Source organism: Oryctolagus cuniculus, chromosome 7, assembly GCF_964237555.1.
Source record: "Oryctolagus cuniculus chromosome 7, mOryCun1.1, whole genome shotgun sequence".
NCBI lineage: Eukaryota > Metazoa > Chordata > Mammalia > Lagomorpha > Leporidae > Oryctolagus > Oryctolagus cuniculus.
In genome coordinates this window covers 21,364,615-21,382,852 of record NC_091438.1, presented here as the reverse complement: position 1 = coordinate 21,382,852, position 18,238 = coordinate 21,364,615, and the positions used below count along the sequence as shown (strand labels likewise).

Here is an 18,238-nt window from a genome sequence, read left to right as displayed (position 1 = left end):
GTCCTGCCCCATTTCCACCCCAGCTTCCTGTTAATGTGCACCCTGGGAGGCAGCAGACGCTGGCCCAAGTAAGTGCATGGGTTCCTCCCACGCATGTGGGTGACCTGGATGGAGTTTTGTGCTCCTGGCTTCTGCCTGGCCCAACCTTGGCTGTTGCAGGTATTTGTGAAATAAATTAGTGAAGGAAAAAAAAATCTCTTTTCCTATCTCACTTTCTCTGTCACTATACATTTCAAATAAATAAAAGTAAATAATTTTTTAAAAACTGTATTTTAGAAACTTTAAGGAAAAAAGGAGCTTTGAATCCAGATTTAGGAGCTAGCACTTGCTGGGATGCCTGGGTAGCAATAGGTGGGGTGCGTGCTGCTAGACGCCTGTATCATACTGCATATTAAAATACTTAAATATGCCCCTGTCTCTATCAGTCACTGAATAGATGCTGGTTCATCTCCCTGCAACCCTCAAAATTTGTCTGCGCTGGGCCCTCTCTCGGAACCTCCTGGGACTTCTTAAGAGCCACTGCTGGAGGAGCAGGTCTGCCAGGGCTGGGGTCCCAGGCCCGCTGCAGTGTGACAGCTAGTATCCGTTGTTAAACATTTTGAATGTTATCCCTGGTTATACCAACGCCTATAATATGTGTTGGCAGAGATATCTGGAAGGAGCTTGTCTGTGGCAATGCTGAAGTTCTGATTCTTGAATCTGAGAGTGAGTTCTGGGACATGGCAGCGGCTGCCGGGGGCTGAGGGTGGGTGTGGGGAGGGGGCTGTGGCATTAAACCCGTTCCTAGACATCGAAATTTGATTTATTAACACTGGCAACAGTCACGGGCCATCCTGCCAACAAAGTTTCTGAAATTGAAATCGCATGAAACTTTCTTAGTTCCTGCTAGTGCCACATACGCCCTTTCCTTTCTAAAGCAGCAAATTCACTTAAAAATAATTAAGAAAAGATTGATGGGATTTTGGAATTGTAATGAAAAATATGATCTCATTAGTAAGTCATGAGTCAGGGCCAAGAACTCTGTCAGATGTATGCACTTCTGCATAATTAGAAGAAGCTGATGCAAGGAGAGCTAATAATGGCATGGATTAAAAAATTAAAATAGTTTCCCTTTATACTTTTTTGGCTGTGCTGAAATTGTTCCTTTTGCAAAGACTCAGAAAGAGATCTCTTTCAAAAGAAGCCCCTCGGAAGTAACTGAGTTAGTGAAAAGGAAAATGGTGGTAAAAAGAATAGAAAGAACCAAATAAAAGATATTGCCCTGCTGAATCCATTGTGAATTCACATGTAGGTCACCAGACCCATGTGGGCAATGTTCTCACCCACGCACCTTCAACACAACACAACACACACATACACACACACACCCCAGCACATTCTGAACAGAGCTGCTAGATTAATCATGGAAATTTCATATAATCTCTGGTTTGAGCCATAGAGTAAATAAAAGAATTGCCCTTTAGAGGGGGCACACCAGCTTTTAAAAGGCAAAAATGAGTTTGGAGTGAGCCAAACTGATGGTCACCTCCTCTCTGCCACTTCCAGCTGAGTAACCCAGCACTTTCCTAATTACCCGAGGTCTGGAGTTACTCATTTGTACAATGGGGAAAGGATATCGACCTTCCAGGCTTATTGCAGGAACAAAATGAAACAACATTTAGGGAGCAGGCCTTCATGACCAATTATTTATCTTTTCCCTTGTCCTTAGGAACCTGAGTTTGTTGACAACTGAAACTAGAACAACTTCCCCTTCCTCGGTTCAAAGGAGCAAACACGTGGAGAATCCGCCACGTCCACGATGCAGCGGAGAGTACAGAGACGAGCAGGTGCGTCTTCTAAGGCATACTCTTATGGAGGGCCAAAGGGAGGACCCAGTGTGCTCCACTTATCCACAAGACAGAATGAGCTGGATACCACAAGGGGAGGCCACAAACACTATTTGGAAGTTGCCAGAGAGGCTGAGTGCAGGAAGATGGGTGAGGCACAGATGCTCCGCTGATTGGCACGATGAAGCTCCCTGGTGAAAGACTGAAATATTTACGCCCTGAGCCCCAGCTGCCTTCTGCTGCCCTGGCTCCCTCTAGAACCCTCAGTCCAGCAACAAAGGCACCTATCACGGCGGAGACCAAAGGCCTCCTCTAGTTACAGCCTATACGTGGCAGAGGTTAGATACTTTTTCTTTCTTTCTTTTTTTTTTTTTTGTTTGTTTAAGATTTACTTATTTATTTGAAAGGTAGAGTCACAGAGAGTGAGAGGCAGAGACAGAAAGATCTTCCCTCTGCTGGTTCACTCTTCCAAATGGCTGCAAGTGCCAGGGCTGAGCCAGGTCAAAGCCAGGGGCCTGGAAACTCATTCAGGTCTCCCACGTGGTTGGCAGGGGCCAAAGCATATGGGTCATGTTCCATTGACTGCCCAGGTGCACTATCAGGGAGCTGGATTGGAAGTGGAGCAGCTGGGACTCAAACCAGTGCCCACATGGGATGCCGGCATTACAAACTGTGCCACACTTGAAGCACGCCTCAAGGTGAAATATTTCCGATTTAACTCCCTGGGTGTGTGTGTCAGGGATGTGGGGCTTCATAATCTTGCTGAGATAGGAAGAGAACATAACAAGAAGCATGGGCAGGAGATAGAGTGGGAAACAGAATGAGAGAGAAAAGCGGGGGGTGGGGGCAGCACTGTGGCATAGCAGTTAAAGCCTCCACCTGCGGTGCTAGCATCCCATATGGGCACTGGTTCGAGACCTAGTTGCTCCACTTCCCATCTGGCTCTCTGATAGTGTGTCTGGAAAAGCAGTAGAAGATGACCCAAGTCCCTGGGCCCTTGCACCTGCATGAGAGACCCAGAAGAAGCTCCTGGCTCCTGGCTTTGGATCGACACAGCTCTGGCCATTGCGGCCATTTGGGCAGTGAACCAGTGGATGGAAAACTCTTTCTGCTTCTGCCTCTCTCTAACTCTGTGTTTCAAATAAATAAATAAATTTTAGAAAGAGAGTGTGCATTCTGGGGAGAAGGAACAGCATGAGCAACAGTATGAACAAAAATAAAATAAGAAATGTATTTATAAAGAGTGAGTAGGAAGGGATATATAAAAATATTATCTGCATGGTGTAGAAGGAAGGTCTTGACCTTAAAGTAAGGAGACTTAACTTTATGTATTTTCATTTTATTTGAAAGGCAGAGAGACACAGAGAGAGATCTTACATCTACTGGTTCTCTCCTAATGCCTGCAATAGTCAGTACTGGGCCAGGTAAAAACCAGGGGCCTAGAACTTGATCCACATGTCCCAAATGGGTAGCAGGGACCCTCGGACTTGAGTGTCACCTAGTGCCTCCCAGGGTGCGCATCAGCAGGAAGCTGGAGAGGAAGCAGGACCTGTACTTGAACCAGGCGCTCCAATAGGGGATGCAGCTTCCTAAGCAGTGTCTTAACCGCCGTGCCAAACGCCCATCACCAGATTTGACTCTCTTGAGTTGGGAGTCACTGAAGACCGGGGCAGGATGATGGGAAATTAATTTTGTGTAGCACATAAGAAGTGACATGGAAGCAGGAAAAAACAGCAGAATCTGTAGTCCAAGAAAGAAACCATGAAGGCCTGAATCGGGATAATGGTAACGCCAGTAAAAAGGTGAAAGCGTTATAAAAGATATTCCTGAAATACACACTGCAGACCCTGACAGTCGACTGAAACATATGGGTCCTCACCAGCTTCCCTGAGTCAGAATCTGGCCCTGATGACACTTGTCAAGACAAAACCCGAGGGGCTGGCGCTGTGGCGCAATGGGTTAACGCCCTGGCCTGAAGCGCCAGCATCCCATATGGGCGCTGGTTCGAGACCCGGCTGCTCCTCTTCCAATCCAGCTCTCTGCTGTGGCCTGGGAAAGCAGCAGAAGATGGCCCAAGTCCTTGGGCCCCTGAACCCACGTGGGAGACCCAGAAGAAGCTCCTGGCTCCTGGCTTTGCAAGATCGGCGCAGCTCCGGCCATTGCGGCCATCTGGGGGAGTGAACCATCGGATGGAAGACCTCTCTCTCTCTCTCTCTCTCTGCCTCTCCTCTCTCTGTGTAACTCTGACTTTTGAATAAATAAATCTTTAAAAAAAAAAAAAGACAAAACCCAAAAGAGCCTGAACCTTCCAGGAACCTAGTGTTAGGCCGGGTAATTACACTATGCTTCCCATCTGCCCTCTCTGGTTCCCGGATGTAAGCTCCGCAGCCCATTCTCATTCTTCTACAGGTGTGTGCTTCCCCTCCCTCGGTGCCTCTGTGCACCACCACCCCTCTCTTTGGTGCCTTTTAGCTAACATTTAACTGAAATCCGCTTTGTGCCAGGCACTGTAGCAGGTGCTAATGAGACACTCCTTGCAATGCTGTGTTGAGTGGAGGTGGTTTGTTCCAGTAAACTCCAAGTAACAAGGATTTGAGACCAATATTCTCTTGGTTCTTTGTTACCCACAGCTTTTTCAAATCATTACACATCTTTCTTCCATGAAACTCCCCTTGCTTTTTGAGGGATTTGCCTTTGGTTTTGTTTTTCTCTATCTTCCTCTATGCTACAGTCCCAAAGCCTGGTCCTGCTTCCATACTTACAGAAGGCTGTGCCCATCTGAGTAATTCTCATGAAATCCTAGCATAAGGATCCAGCCCAGGGTTTCCAGCCCTCACATCCTTTCTTGTCGCTCCCCCTCTTCGTGGAGGAACGACACAGGACCCTGCCTAGGCTTCATATCCGAGTCACGGCACCATTATGTCACTCCCCCTCTTCACGGAGGAACGACACAGGGCCCTGCGCTGTTTTTTTGTCTGCTGCTGGTTCTTCCCGGGTTGGCTACCGACCCTTCCACCTCCGTGGAAGGGCAGTTCCCCCTGCCACTTTCCCCACTTCCGCGGGGGAGCGGCACACCGCCGGCCGGCTCTCTCGGGGGCTGCTCAGATGTTATCCGGATGTTCCTGGTGCATGTTGTCTCTCTCCTCCTTTATAGTCCTCTTCCGCCAATCCCAACTCTGCTACCCACACGTCGAGTACGCTGCTCTCCTCCAATCAGGAGCAGATCCTACAGTTTATTGGTTGAACTGGAGGCAGCTGCGTAGAAGTTGTTACTCCCTTCTCAGCACCATATTGTGGGAGAGCAGATGCATAGAATAAGTCTTAATTCCAGTAACAGTCTAGTCCGAGTTGCTCCCCACACTTTCTCTTTCAGCTACCTGTTCTGATAGTTCAGCTAAACTTTGTCATTGTTGGAACTAGGAATCCTTATTAGAAATACCACTTGCAGAACAGGGTGTTTTGTTTTGTTTTGTTTTGTTTTTTAATTGTATTTATTTGACAGACAGAGGAGAGACAGAGAAAAAGGGAGATCTTCCATCTACTGGTTCACCCACAAAATGTCCACACTACCAGAGCAGGGCCAGGCTGAAGCCAGGAGCTAGGAGCTTCTGCCAGATCTCCCACGTGGGTGCAGGGGCCCCAGAACTTGGGCCATCTGCTGCTTTTTCAGATGCATTAGCAGGGAGCTGAATAGGAAGTGGAGCAGCCGGGACTTGAACCAATGCCCATATGCGATGCCGGTACTTCACTACAGTGCTGGCCCTCAGAGCAGGAGTTATAGCACAACGGATTAAGTCACTGCTTGTAACACTGCCAGTTCAAGTCCAGGCAGCTGTTTCCTATTCGGCTCCCTGCTAATGTGCTTGGGAAAGCAGCAGAAGATGACTCAAACTGCCACCTATGTGGAAGAATAGGATGGTGTTCCAGGCTGCTGGCTTTGGCTTGGTCCAAACCTGTTAAAAAAAAAAAAAAAAAAAAAAAAAAAGGAAAAAGGAAGAAGGGAAAGAAAGAGAGAGAGAGAAGAAAGAAGAAAGAGAGAGAGAAAAGAAAGAAAGAGAGAAAAGAAAGAAAGAAAGAAAGAAAGAAAGAAAGAAAGAGACCATTTTCAAACACCTACTCACATCAGGCACCACTATCACTAGTTCCAGAGCAATGCTGAATAGAAGTGGTAATAATGAGCATCTTTCCTCATTCCTGACTTCTGAGGGAAATTTTCAATATTTCTCTGTTAAGTATATGTGTATCCACATAGTTTTTGTGCTGGTTCGCTTCCCAATGCCCCCAGTAGCCAGGTCTGGGCGAGGCCAAAGCCAGGAACCAGGCATTCCATCCTGTTCTCCCACATGGGTGGCAGAGGCCTGAGTGATTGAGCCATCTTCTCTGGCTTCCCAGACACAGGAAACTGGATCAGAAGCAGAGCGGCCAGGACTTGAATTAGTGCTCTGATACAGTATGATAGCATTGCAAGTGGCAGCTTGGCCTTCCGTGTGACAAGGCGTCTCCTTGAATAGTTAATTTTATCAAACACTTTAATGCATCTATTAAAATAATATAATTTTCTCTTTAATTTTGTTAAATGCTGAATTACACTGGTTTTTTGGTAAACTTATTTAACATTCATAGTACACATTCATATTGGTTGTGATGCATTAGATGTTTTACACATTTTTAGAACTAGTTTGGCAAAATCTTATTTGGCATTTTTACATGTATGTTTATGAATTATACTGGCATATACTCTAATTTTTCCATGTAATATCCTTGACAAGTTTTGGCACAGTTATGATAGTCTCATATAATAAGTAGAGGAATGTATTCTTTTTCACTTCTCTGGGAGGATTTATGTGAAATTGATTTTATTTCTTCCCTTCATGTTAGAATTCACAGGAAAAGCCAACTAAGCTTGGCCCGTCCTTTGAGGGAGAGATTAAAATAAAGATTCCGCTTCTTCAAAGTTATAAGACTATTCAGGTGTTCTGTTGTTTGTGTGTATATGTGTCAGGTTTTTCTTTTTTTTTAATCAAAATATTCAAACCTTTCATGTACAATTATTTAAAATATACTCCCATCTTTTAAATGTCTGCAAGATCTGTAATGATGTCTCCATTTTCATTCCAAATATGTTTTCCCGGTGCCTCCTCCCTCTTTTTTTTCTGAAGCAGTCTCATCACAGATGGATCAATCTAACAAAGTTTTTAAAGAATCAATTTCAGGCTTTCTTGCAATTTCTGGCTTTGTTGATCTTCTCTATTTTATGTTTGTTTTGTATTTCATTACTGTATGCTCTTATCTGTCTTATTTTCTTCCTCCTACTTTCATTTAATGTTTTCTGCTATTTGAGTTCTAACTTTTAACTTTACAAAGACTTATTTATTTATTTACTTGTGAGGCAGAGAGAGACAGACACACTGAGAGAAAAACCTCCTATTACTTGTTCCCTCCCTAAATGCCCACAACAACCCAGGCTAGGCTGAAGCTGAAGCCAAGAGTTGGAAACTCAATCCAGGTCTCTCACATGGATGGCTGGACCTCAATTACTGGAGCCATCATTGGTGCCTCCCAGAGTCTGCAATAGCAGGAAGCTGGAATCAGGAGTAGATACTGAGCTGAGACACTCCCCGGGGGCCTTTTACGGCTAAATGCCTGCCCTGCCAATCTGTGAATTTGAATCGAAGCACTCACCACAACTTATCATAGTTTCCTATCTTTAGAAAATGATCTTCCATCATTATAGGCAATTCTCCAATCTTCGAATTCCTGTGAAAGCATAAGTAATGTACATTTTGTCATTGGACTAACTGTATCTACACACCATAGAAGGTGTTCAGTGAGCCTTTATTGTATGAGTAAAACAAATGAAGGCTGGGAAGTTTTAGCTTTTTGTCCTTTTTTTTTTTCTCAAAGATTTATGTATTTATTTGAAAGTCAGAGTTACACAGAGAGAAGGAGAGACTAAAAGAGAGAGAGAGAGAGAGAGAGAGAGAGGTCTTCCATCCCCTGGTTCACTCCTCAGATGGCCGAAACGGCCAGAGCTGTGCTGATCCAAAGCCAGGAGCTTCCTCTGGGTCTCCCATGTGGGCGCAGGGGCCCAGGGACTTGGGCCATCTTCTACTTTTTTCCCAGGCCATAGTAGAGAGCTGGAGTAGAGGTGGAGCAGCCGGGACTCAAACCGGTGCCCACATGAGATGCCAGCACTTCAGGTGATGGCTTTACCCACTATGTCACAGTGTCAGCCCCTCACCTTTGACTTTTATGTACAGAGCTTCAAATCCATTCATGGCTCTTGACTCTTTCTCACCTTGTGCTCCCTGGGCCTGCTCTTACTACTGTACTTAGGCTTCAGGGAGTTCTTTGCTGTGGGACTGCTCACTGCAGGTGATGCTACCAGACACCTCACTCCTACTCTGCAAGACAGTAAAGGTCTGATCCTATTTTTCAGTCCGCATAATTTCCAATTCTAAATGCCACTGTGTTGTTGCCTTGGATCATAATGCTGCTGGCTGAGGCTTTAGATTGTATCTGACATGGCAAGGAGATCAGAGGGAACATCTAGGTGGGCCTGGGATGTGCTTCAGAATCATCCTTTTTTTGAATTAGTGTTTCTCTTTAGTTTCCCACTGTAGCCTGCTTTGTTGACACATGCCAATGGCCTGTTTGTGCCACTCACAGGTTAACACTCATATTTCTGCACTCAACCTTGTTCTTATGACTTCATGGACTTTTAAGCCATCATTGCCTGACTTGAACTTCAACCTTGGCTCTCTTTTGGCCACAGCCTTCTGGGTTTGGCCAGATCCCAGGATCTCCTTGTTAGAGACACACCTCACCTTCCTATTGTTCATCTTGGTGAGCTGCAGCAGCCCTAGTTGACAGCACTGAAGATTCCAAATAAATCCACTCACCAGCACTGTCGTGTTGAACTTCGGTGTGATTTACGGTACCATGTTCAACTGCTGAGAGACTAGGACAGAGTCATCTGGACGAAGTCCTAGCAATCAGAGCAAAACTTAGCATTCTGGATTTTTGGTTATTTTTTCTTTTCTTCATTTCTTTAAAATCTTGGAATCTAAATTTCTCTAATCATAAGCTTGGGAGTTGCCTTACCTCAATGGTGATGGGGATAGCCAGTAATAATACATGCATAGCAAGCTGGAGCTTGGGAAGTATTCAAGATAAAACAGTACAATTTCTCATTTTGTAGTGGAAGAAACTGAGACCTTAGAGAAGCCAAATAAACTTGCCTATTGCCATTTGCTTTATGCCTGCTGGATGAATGATTGGGTTTATGGGTCACACTCAGAACAAGACACTTGATTGTTTTTAGCTTAAGCACTTATGATTTAAATGTTATTGGGTTCTGGCAGAAGGAAGCAAAACATGAGAACCACTTAGATGAGTAAACAAGTTGTTTTATTTACTTGTCTTCCCTGTGACTTTTATTTGTTTATTCAAACTAAGCTGCCTTGGATTCAGATTAATTCTTATTTATTTGCTAATAATAATGGCTTACATTTACAAATGCTTTCCTTGGCTGAGCACTACTCCAAGCACTTTATAGCACAGGACAACCTAAAAAGTAGATACCTTATTTCTCCAATTTTGCAAATGACATTGAGGCATGATCACATTAAGTATTTTGCCTAAAGTCGTACAGCTAGGTAGTGCCCCAGCTAGACCATCTGGCTCCAGAGCCTGAGTCCCAGTCTTGGCTACCAACTATTCTCTCTCTTCCTTCTGTCTTAACTGAAAACCCTGAGTCATGGAAACCAACTCAGGAGTCGTTTGTCTCTTGGAAGAGCCCTGAAAATGTTAGGATTTCTCCTTTTTGGTAACACTGAGGCACAGCAGGTTATGCCACCATCTGCAGTGCCAGCATCCCAGCATGGGTGCTAGTTCGAGTTCCAGATGCTCCACTTCTGATCCAGCTCCCTGCTAATGCACCTGGGAAAGCAGAAGATGGCCCAAGTCCTTGGGCCCCTGCACCCACGTGGGAGACCCAGAAGAAGCTCCTGGCTCCTGGCTTCAGCCTGGCTCAGTCCTGGCTGCTGCAGCCATTTGGGGAGTGAACCAATGGATGGAAGACTTCTCTGTCTCCTTCTCCCTCTCTGTAACTCTGCCTCTCATAAATAGTAATTTGAATCCAAAAGATAAGCAGTCTCCATAGGCATAAACTCAGTATCTTGTATCTATTGATTATTCTTTAATATTCATTAATTGATTGGCTTTTGCTTTTTAAAGATTATTTTATCTATTTGAAAGGCAGAGTTACATAACAGAGAGAAGAAGAATAGACAGACACAGATCTTCCATCTGCTGGTTCACGTCCCAAATGGCCATAATGGCCAGGGCTCGGCCAGACCTAGCCAGGAGCCAGCATTTTCGTCCGGGTCTCCCATGTGGGTGTAGAGACCCAAGGACTTTGGCCACCTTTTGCTATATTCCTAGGCTCATTAGCAGAGAGCTGGATCATAAGTGGAGTGGCTGGGACTTCAACTAATGCGCTTATGGGATGCCAGCATTACATTCAGTGGCATAACCGTTACACAATGCAAGCCCAATTGATTGGTTTAATCAATCCATGATTGGCCCAAATGATTAGAAAACCGCCACAGACGTAACCTGAACATATCCTTAGAAAAATTCCAAAGTTGGTGATATATGTCTTTTTTTTTTTAATGAAATGCCATGTTAACAGCTTCTTATTTCTACTTTATGTGACCCCACCTCTCTAATCCAGGCACCCTTTGACATTTTAGTCAGTTTTCAAAAGGTCTTATTCTTAGCTTGCCCTCAAGGTTGGAAAACATGATGAGTGGATTCAACTTTAAGGCTGAAGAGCATTCAAGACGCCAGTCAATAATGTATCCTAGATAGGAGGTGGGAATTTAGAATGCGTCTTTCCCTAATGTAGCAAAGTAAAGACAGAAAGAAATAGTGACTACAACTACAATAGCCCCTATGTGTGGAGCCAGACACTGATAATTATATTGCAGGCGCTGCTGTATCTGTTATGTTTACAAAATCTCTATGAGATAGATATTATATTGAGCCTGTTTTTTGGGTTAGGAAAGAAAGATCGATCGGCATGGCTTGCCTGTAGCTCTGTATCTAACAGATGGTGAAGCTGGAACTCTTATCATCCCTGCTTACAGCTTGTTCTCTTGAATATTACTCCAAACTCCTAACTTTTCAGTTTGCTATTTTCTGAACTGGAAGGCAGAGTCAAATTTTAATCTGAATTATTAAGATCTTACTTAGAATTTCGTAACTGGAGAAAATATTTCCGGACATAAGGACCAAAATGTTGCTCCTAAAATTACACTACATGATATCTTATTTATTTGGACTTGGCAACTGCAAAAGTAAGAAAACTGGAAAAGGTACGATGGGGAGAGTCCCTCCGGCTTTCTGGAGACCAATCTAATACTGCAGCGAGCAGACCAATTATCCCTCTCCAGTTTTTACCCGGACAAGACCAGAAGTTTGTCAAAGATCATTCCTCCTTCTGCTAGCAAAACAAACCTCCAACCACTCCCTAGAGAATAAGTCAATTTCAGAAGGGAAAAGATACAAGCTCTTTTGAGCTTTCAAAGACCTTAATAGGGAGCCAAATAAATAAATAAATAACTGAGTTCCATAAAATGAAGGCAAAAAATTCCCTGGATAATCTGATCGTTAAAATGATTGTATTAGTTAAAAATCCCTCAGACATTTGAACATTTCCATTCTTGGAACTCACACTATTAAATTTGGTATAACTGTTAGTATTTGAGTTACAGATTAACAATGGTACATTGGTTGTTGGCTTAAAAAAGCTGCTTTATAAATATTACAGTATTGGTATGTAGTTTACTGTAACTCAAGCTGATGGAATTACTGCCAGAGAGTTAGGCATCAACTTAGAAGAGTAAAAATAAGTCTTCTTTATGACTAATTCCGTGTGTGACCTTAAGAAAACCACTCAATTCTCTGTATGTCTCAGTTCCTTCAACTGTAGCATAGGGCCTGAAATACATGACTCCTAAGAATTTCTTCTAGCTAGGAGAGTCTCTAATATTAACATTTATATTTATTTGTTAAATTACCTATCTGGGGTACTCTCATTCCGTATCAGAGCGCCTGGATTAGATTTCCAATTCCTGCACCTTGTGTCCCTGCCACCTCTGTGGAGACCTGGATGGAGTGCCTGCCTCCTGGCTTTGGTTGGCCCAGCCCTGGCTGTTTTAGGCATTTGAGAAGTGAAGCCGCAGTGCACTCTCTTTATCTGCATATCTCTCTCTGCTTCCCTTGTTCTCTCTCTCTCTCTCTCTTGTTCTTGCACTCTTTCTCTGCCTTAAAAAAAAAGTACTTGACATTAAATTGTGTTTAATAAATGTTAACTAATATTTAACCTTCAAAAAATTATCCATCCATTCAGCACTAATTAATCCTTCCCTTCAAGGAGCTTAAGCTTCTGTGGAACTAAGTCTATCCAAATAGATCTGATTTCTGGGCACAGTAACCTTTGTGTGTGATTTGAAGGGGTAGTAAGACAGCATCTGTAAAAGATATCTCCTCAATTTTGCATTTACTATGACCATGCTACTGAACTCTGGTTTCTTACAGTATCTCCTGATGTGTGGTCTTGAGAGGTTCATTTCTTTATTTGACAAATGTTCACTGAGTGTCTCCTGGATACCTGGCTAGGTACTGACTTTACCAAAGAATCCACAATCAAGTTAAGCTTGAGAAATATTGGAACAAACAGAGCTGAGACTTCTTCCACTCATTATATAGCATAACTCATGGCCTTCTGAGTTTCTCACCATGGAGTCCATATCTAGGAGGAGATGCTCATAGGACCAGGGTCCTGCAAAACATACTTTGAGTTAAAACACTCAAAGTCCTTCCCAGATTCCAAGCATTTCTGGAGGTAGGGAGTGTAAAATAAAAGGGAAAGCTATTCACTCATGTATTGTTCGGTATCTTAATTAGGACTAGGCTATTGCTGCTCCATCCAAACACTCTTCCCAGACACTTGATTTAAGGAGTCTTTTCCCTGAGATGGCATTCATTTCAGGATAGAATTAGAATATTAGATTAACTAAAGTTAATTATTAAGGCCTTAGAAGAATGGGGCTGGAGCTGACCCTAACCAGTGGTACCATCTGATTTATTAGCAGTGAGGCTATTATTTCTGTGTGGGTAATGTCTCTGTCCCGTCTGCTGGAAAAGATTGGAGCAAAATACACTAATTAGGTGAAGTGGAAATTACAGGAATTTGTAAATGGAACTGATGAAAATAAAAACCAATGTGAATCAAATGCTAACTATTTTCAACTGGCAAGATGGCCATCTGGGGGTATGAGTGACATGAAGACAGATCAGCGAATGAGGAGGAGGACAACGCCAAGCCTGGAGGCCACGCAGGGAGTGTGGACTTTTGCAAGAGCTTGCTTTCTGGGAGTGTTTCTGATTAGTGAAGAAATGTTTTGGGTTTGTATCCTCTTGTTTACCAGATGAAGGGTTGCCCTGGAGGTCTGGGGCTCTGGGTCACAGTAATGATTGCGGTTGAGAGGATGACAATTTACATGTGTGTTGGTGCTCCCAGAGGACTCAGGGCAGGGGAGGAGAGTGCCCGCCTCCTCCTAGCCTAACGTTAGAGAAGCAGATGAGAATGAAGGGAAGAGAAACTCACTGAATGGGACAGGGAGGGCTTTTTGGTGATGGGAGGTGAGGGAGGATGGTAAGGCCAATGGCTTCTAAGAATTTCTTCTCCTACAGACTCCTTTGAAGACTTGTCTTCCACTGCCTCAACTGCCTCATTTGTGGGTTCCAATCCCACAGCCCCATTTCTTAGATCATGGGGAAAGCTCTGTCAAAAGCTCCTCCCTGGGTTTGATGTAAGGTAATTCATTCCCCGACATGGTATCCATGTTCAGGACTGATACATGCAATAGCAAGCTCTGGCTATCACAACATAGACCCTGGAGAACCCAGGGGGGCTGTGGTACAACTGGACTCCACCTAGAAATCTCACATGTGTGAGGTTTGGCAATGACTCTATTTACCTTTAGGTTATCCTAACTCTAGATAGGTGCAGAATACTATCTGAGACCTGGGATGCATCCACACTGACTTAGAATGTCGACTATGTGCTCTGACAGAGAATGTAATCACTTAATCACTGCAGCTTATCTTCCTGAATATTTCTGGAAATAAGTGAGTTGGCTCCTTAATTTAAAGGCAAATACTGAAATCAGCTCAGTTTTGTGGGGAGCAACCCGGACTAGACTGAGTTACTGGAATTAAGACTTATTCTATGCATCTGCTCTCCCACAATATGGCGCTGGGAGAGGAGTAAACAGCTTCTACCCAGCTGCCTCCAGTTCAACCAATAAACTGTAGGACTTGCTCCTGATTGGAGGAGAGCAGCGTACTCGGCGTGTGGGCAGCCGAGTTAGGATTGGCGGAGGAGGACTATAAAGGAGGAGAGAGACGGCATGCACCAGGAACATCTAAGGGGAACATCTAAGGGGAACACCTGTGCAGCCCCCGAGAGAGCCGGCCGGCGGTGTGCCGCTCCCCTGCGGAAGTGGGGAAAGCGGCCAGGGGGAACCGCCCTTCCACGGAGGTGGAAGGGACAGTAGCCAACCCGGGAAGAACCAGCAGCAAACCCGGGGAGGGCCGAGCAGACGAAAGAACAGCGCAGGGTCCTGTGTCGTTCCTCCACGAAGAGGGGGAGCGACAAGTTTCAACAGTGGTAGGAAGGGAGCTTTTTAGAATAAAAGGGAGGAAAAACTTGCCTTGTGGAGACAAGAGCGCAGGGCCGCTGTGACCAAATCCAAATGACTAGAAGTAGAACCAGGGCTCCCCTCTTCTGTCTTGGACACCCCACTGCCTCAAGCATTCCAGCCAGTCTGTTAGTCTGCTGGAAAGAAGAGACAGAGACTTATAGGGCTGATGATGCTTGTGGTCAGCAATTGAGAGCCAGAAATATCAGCATAGCTCGCATTCAGAAGAAAATAGGTCTGAAACAATGAAGAGATGTTATGTTCATCTGAGGCAGGCTTCTACCGATGTAGTCATTTTTGTTCCACGTGGGCAGCCCTACAGGGAGGCATCTATGACAGGAGAAATCACCACCTCCCAGGTAGCTTGGATTGGGCGTTAAAAGAGCTCTTCTTAGATTCCGTCCAAATTCACTTCCTGGTAACTTTCACCTTTTGGAATAATAAGAGCAACTGTACTGCTTCTTTGTCCCACACTATTGCCTTTTAATAATGGAAGACAGTCACTGTCCTGGCCAGCATTCTCCTAGGGAATTCTGGAGAAGAAAATAGTAAGCACCGTTTGGGTCAACAAGATCAGCCCCTGCGTCTTGAGGCAATGCTTCCGATCACAGCCTTCAACGGACACTGAGAATCAACTTTAGGGATTATACTAGGCCGAACAGTGTTGTGGAAAAGACTTGCCTCTCTATTCTCATCAAACTTCTCGAAGATCTTATCATGAAAAATTCTAAAACTGGGAGCCAAGCAGAAAGATCTACAAAGTACAAGTATATGGTAAAGGGGTACTTCCCATAAACTAAGCCTCTTCCAAACTTTTTAAAAAAATAGACTTGATTTTTAGTGCCGTTTTAGGTTCACCTAAAGGAAGGCACAGAGGTGCTCCTCCTCATCCCCCATTCATGCATAGCCATCCTCCTAATCAGAATCCACTCCCCAGATTGCTATATCTCATGCAGTTGATGAACCTATACAAACAAATCACTATCACCCAAAGCCCACAGTTTACATTAGAATTTATTCACCTATGATTTTATTGAGCAGATAATAGCTCACATTTATGGAGTGCTCACTATGAGTTACAAGTGCTTTGCATGGCTAAACAGTGATTTGATGAGCTAAATGTTACTCCCATTTTACAGAAAGAAAAACTGAAGTGCAGTTACTTGTTCAAGACCAAACAGTTGATGGGTGAGACAAAGTGCAACTCAGGTGGTCTAGCTCCACCCTGTCTCTTGCTCCTGACCACCTCAGGCTGCTGTCTCACACAGGATGTGACACAGCAAAAGAATCGAAGCTGAAAGGAAGAAATTGTGCCAGCAACTGGGGGCATGCCCAGTGAAGCAATGAGACTATTTCGATCCTTCAACCAGAAAAATCCTGTATTTGTAGAGTCATAGAGAGATATGCTCTTCAGTGTTGCTTATGGTATGCAAACTTCCTGAAGGGCAGATTAGTACCAAGCACTGGGCATCAAAAATTGTGCAGGTCTTTTGACTCAGGAGTGCTACTCCTAAGACCTTATCCCGAAGAAATAAATAAGAGTGCAAACAATTTAGTTACAAAGAAAAAAATATGACTTTTTTGGCACTAGGAGATTGGTTAAATGGAGCAAGACATAGTCATAGCACAGGATTCCAAGCAGTCAATAGAAAAATATGTGAAATAATTTTTATCACATGGTGATATGTTTGTAAAATAAGTGAAAAAAGAATTTTAATATAAGAATAAATATTTTCTCCTTTTTGTAAATAACACAATTGTTATATGTATACTGAGAATTGATCACAAAGACATATGCCTCGTGTACCTACTGATTTACTCTTCTTAATGGAATAAGGGTGATTTAGTATTCTTCATTGAGTATATTGTTATTTACATTTTTGTAAATTCAACACACATTTAGAAACAGGAAAATAAAAGTTATTTATCATTAAAAATAGAAAGGCATAAATAAGCAGAAAATTTCCCAATGAAGAGCCCGTTGGGACTCTACTCTGTGGTAGAAAAAATAGCCTCCCTCCCAGGGCACCTGTTGTCAATGTCCACAGGGGAGTTCCTGAAAAATGATGATTACAGTTGCATCGTGCCATTAAAACAGAAATCCCATCAGAACGCAGTAATTTTCCTGGAAATGAGAAAGTTGCTGGTGAGGGACTCACGAGGAGAAATCGTTTTCCATTTTCCTTAAATTTGCTTGTGAACGTTTCCTACCTGAGTATGTCATTTCCCAAGAGGAATGAGGATCTATTTGGTTGGTCCTTGACCAGCGTTTTGAAAGAGGTCAAGGCACTTAGGAGTTGAAGTTAAACTTTCAGCTGCCCCTAACATAATCTCCTCTAAGGAGACTAGGCAAATTGTGCTTTGTAATGAGATGTTTTCTTCTTTTATCAACCATCTCCAAAACTGGACAAAATCTGTTCGGTTCATAACACTGGCTGGTGCTTGATTCTCTCCAATTGCCAGTGCCCTGTGGCAGGGGTGAGGGGCAGATGGCAGTTTTCCTGCACAGGCTGAGGCCGTGTACCCTGCCTGCCCGTGCTGGTACCTGCTGATAACAGTGCTCTCTCACTCCAACCAGAGAAGGAAGACCAGTGTCCTTGGAGACTTCCAAGGGTGTCCCAACAAGCGCGGTGTTCCTTCCCCAATGTAAAGAGTTCTGGAATGGTGAAAAACCAACTCAGGGCTCTTCTCTTCACCTGGGGTTGCTCGTTATTCTTCCCTGGGTCTAAGGAGGATGGGGCATGTCTATAATACTTGTTTGAGGGGGCAGTATTTAAAAAAAAAGATTTATTTTATTTATTTGAAAGGCATAGTTATGGATAGAGAGAGCAGAGAGAGAGATAGGGATCTTCCATCTGTGGGTTCACTCCCCAGATGACAGCAACAGCTGGAGCTGGGCCAGGCTGAAGCCAGGAGCTTCATCTGGGTCTCTCAAAAGGATGCAAGGGCCCAAGGAGTTGGCCCATCCTCCCCTGCTTTCCTAGGTGCATTAGTGAAGAGCTGGATTAGAAGTGGAGCAGCCAGGACTTGTACCAGCACCCATATGGAATACCAGCATTGCAGGCGGTGGCTTAACCTGCTATGCCATGATTCCGAGCCTGGGGGGCCAGCATTTGGTGCAGTGGTTAAGTAGCTGCTTAGGACACCTGCAAACCACACTGTTTTGAGTTTTCTCTCTGCTTACAGTTGAGCTTCCTATTAACGAGCACTCAAGAAGGCAGCAGGTGATGGTCAAGTGCTTGGGTCTCTGTCAACACACATGGGAGACCCAAAATGTGCTCTAGGCTCCTGGCTTTGGCCTAGCCCAGCCTTGGTTATTTCAGGTATTTGGGGAGTGAAAACTGCTCTGTTTCTTTGCCTTGCAAATGATAATTAAGTAAACAAAGCCTAGGCAATTATCACTTGGGCAGGGAAGTCAAAAGTATAGATTGCGTAAAGTCTTCCTTTCAGCAGATTATCTGACTACTCTCTTGGACTTGGGTAGAAAGAGACCTGGAGTTTGGACCTTCCAGTCACATTGTACATCTCTTCACCAATCTGTCATCCTCCTTCTCACTCTCCCATTTCACATGGCCCAGTTTCCCCACTTGTGTTCCATTTATTCTGTGGGCATCATTGTCTACACAGTCCCTCAAACTA

At 44.1% G+C, this 18,238-nt stretch overlaps 1 protein-coding gene across 9 annotated transcripts in view; it reads right to left on the bottom strand.

Annotated features, from left to right (window-relative positions):
- KMT2C (lysine methyltransferase 2C) overlaps window positions 1–18,238 on the bottom strand; it is a 422,602-nt gene that overhangs the window by 380,125 nt on the left and 24,239 nt on the right. For all 9 annotated transcript variants that reach the window (XM_070077275.1, XM_070077280.1, XM_070077282.1 and 6 more), the window contains exon 3: window positions 14,612–14,733. The gene's annotated coding sequence lies outside the window, so the exon portion shown is untranslated. The remainder of the gene's footprint in view (window positions 1–14,611; window positions 14,734–18,238) is intronic.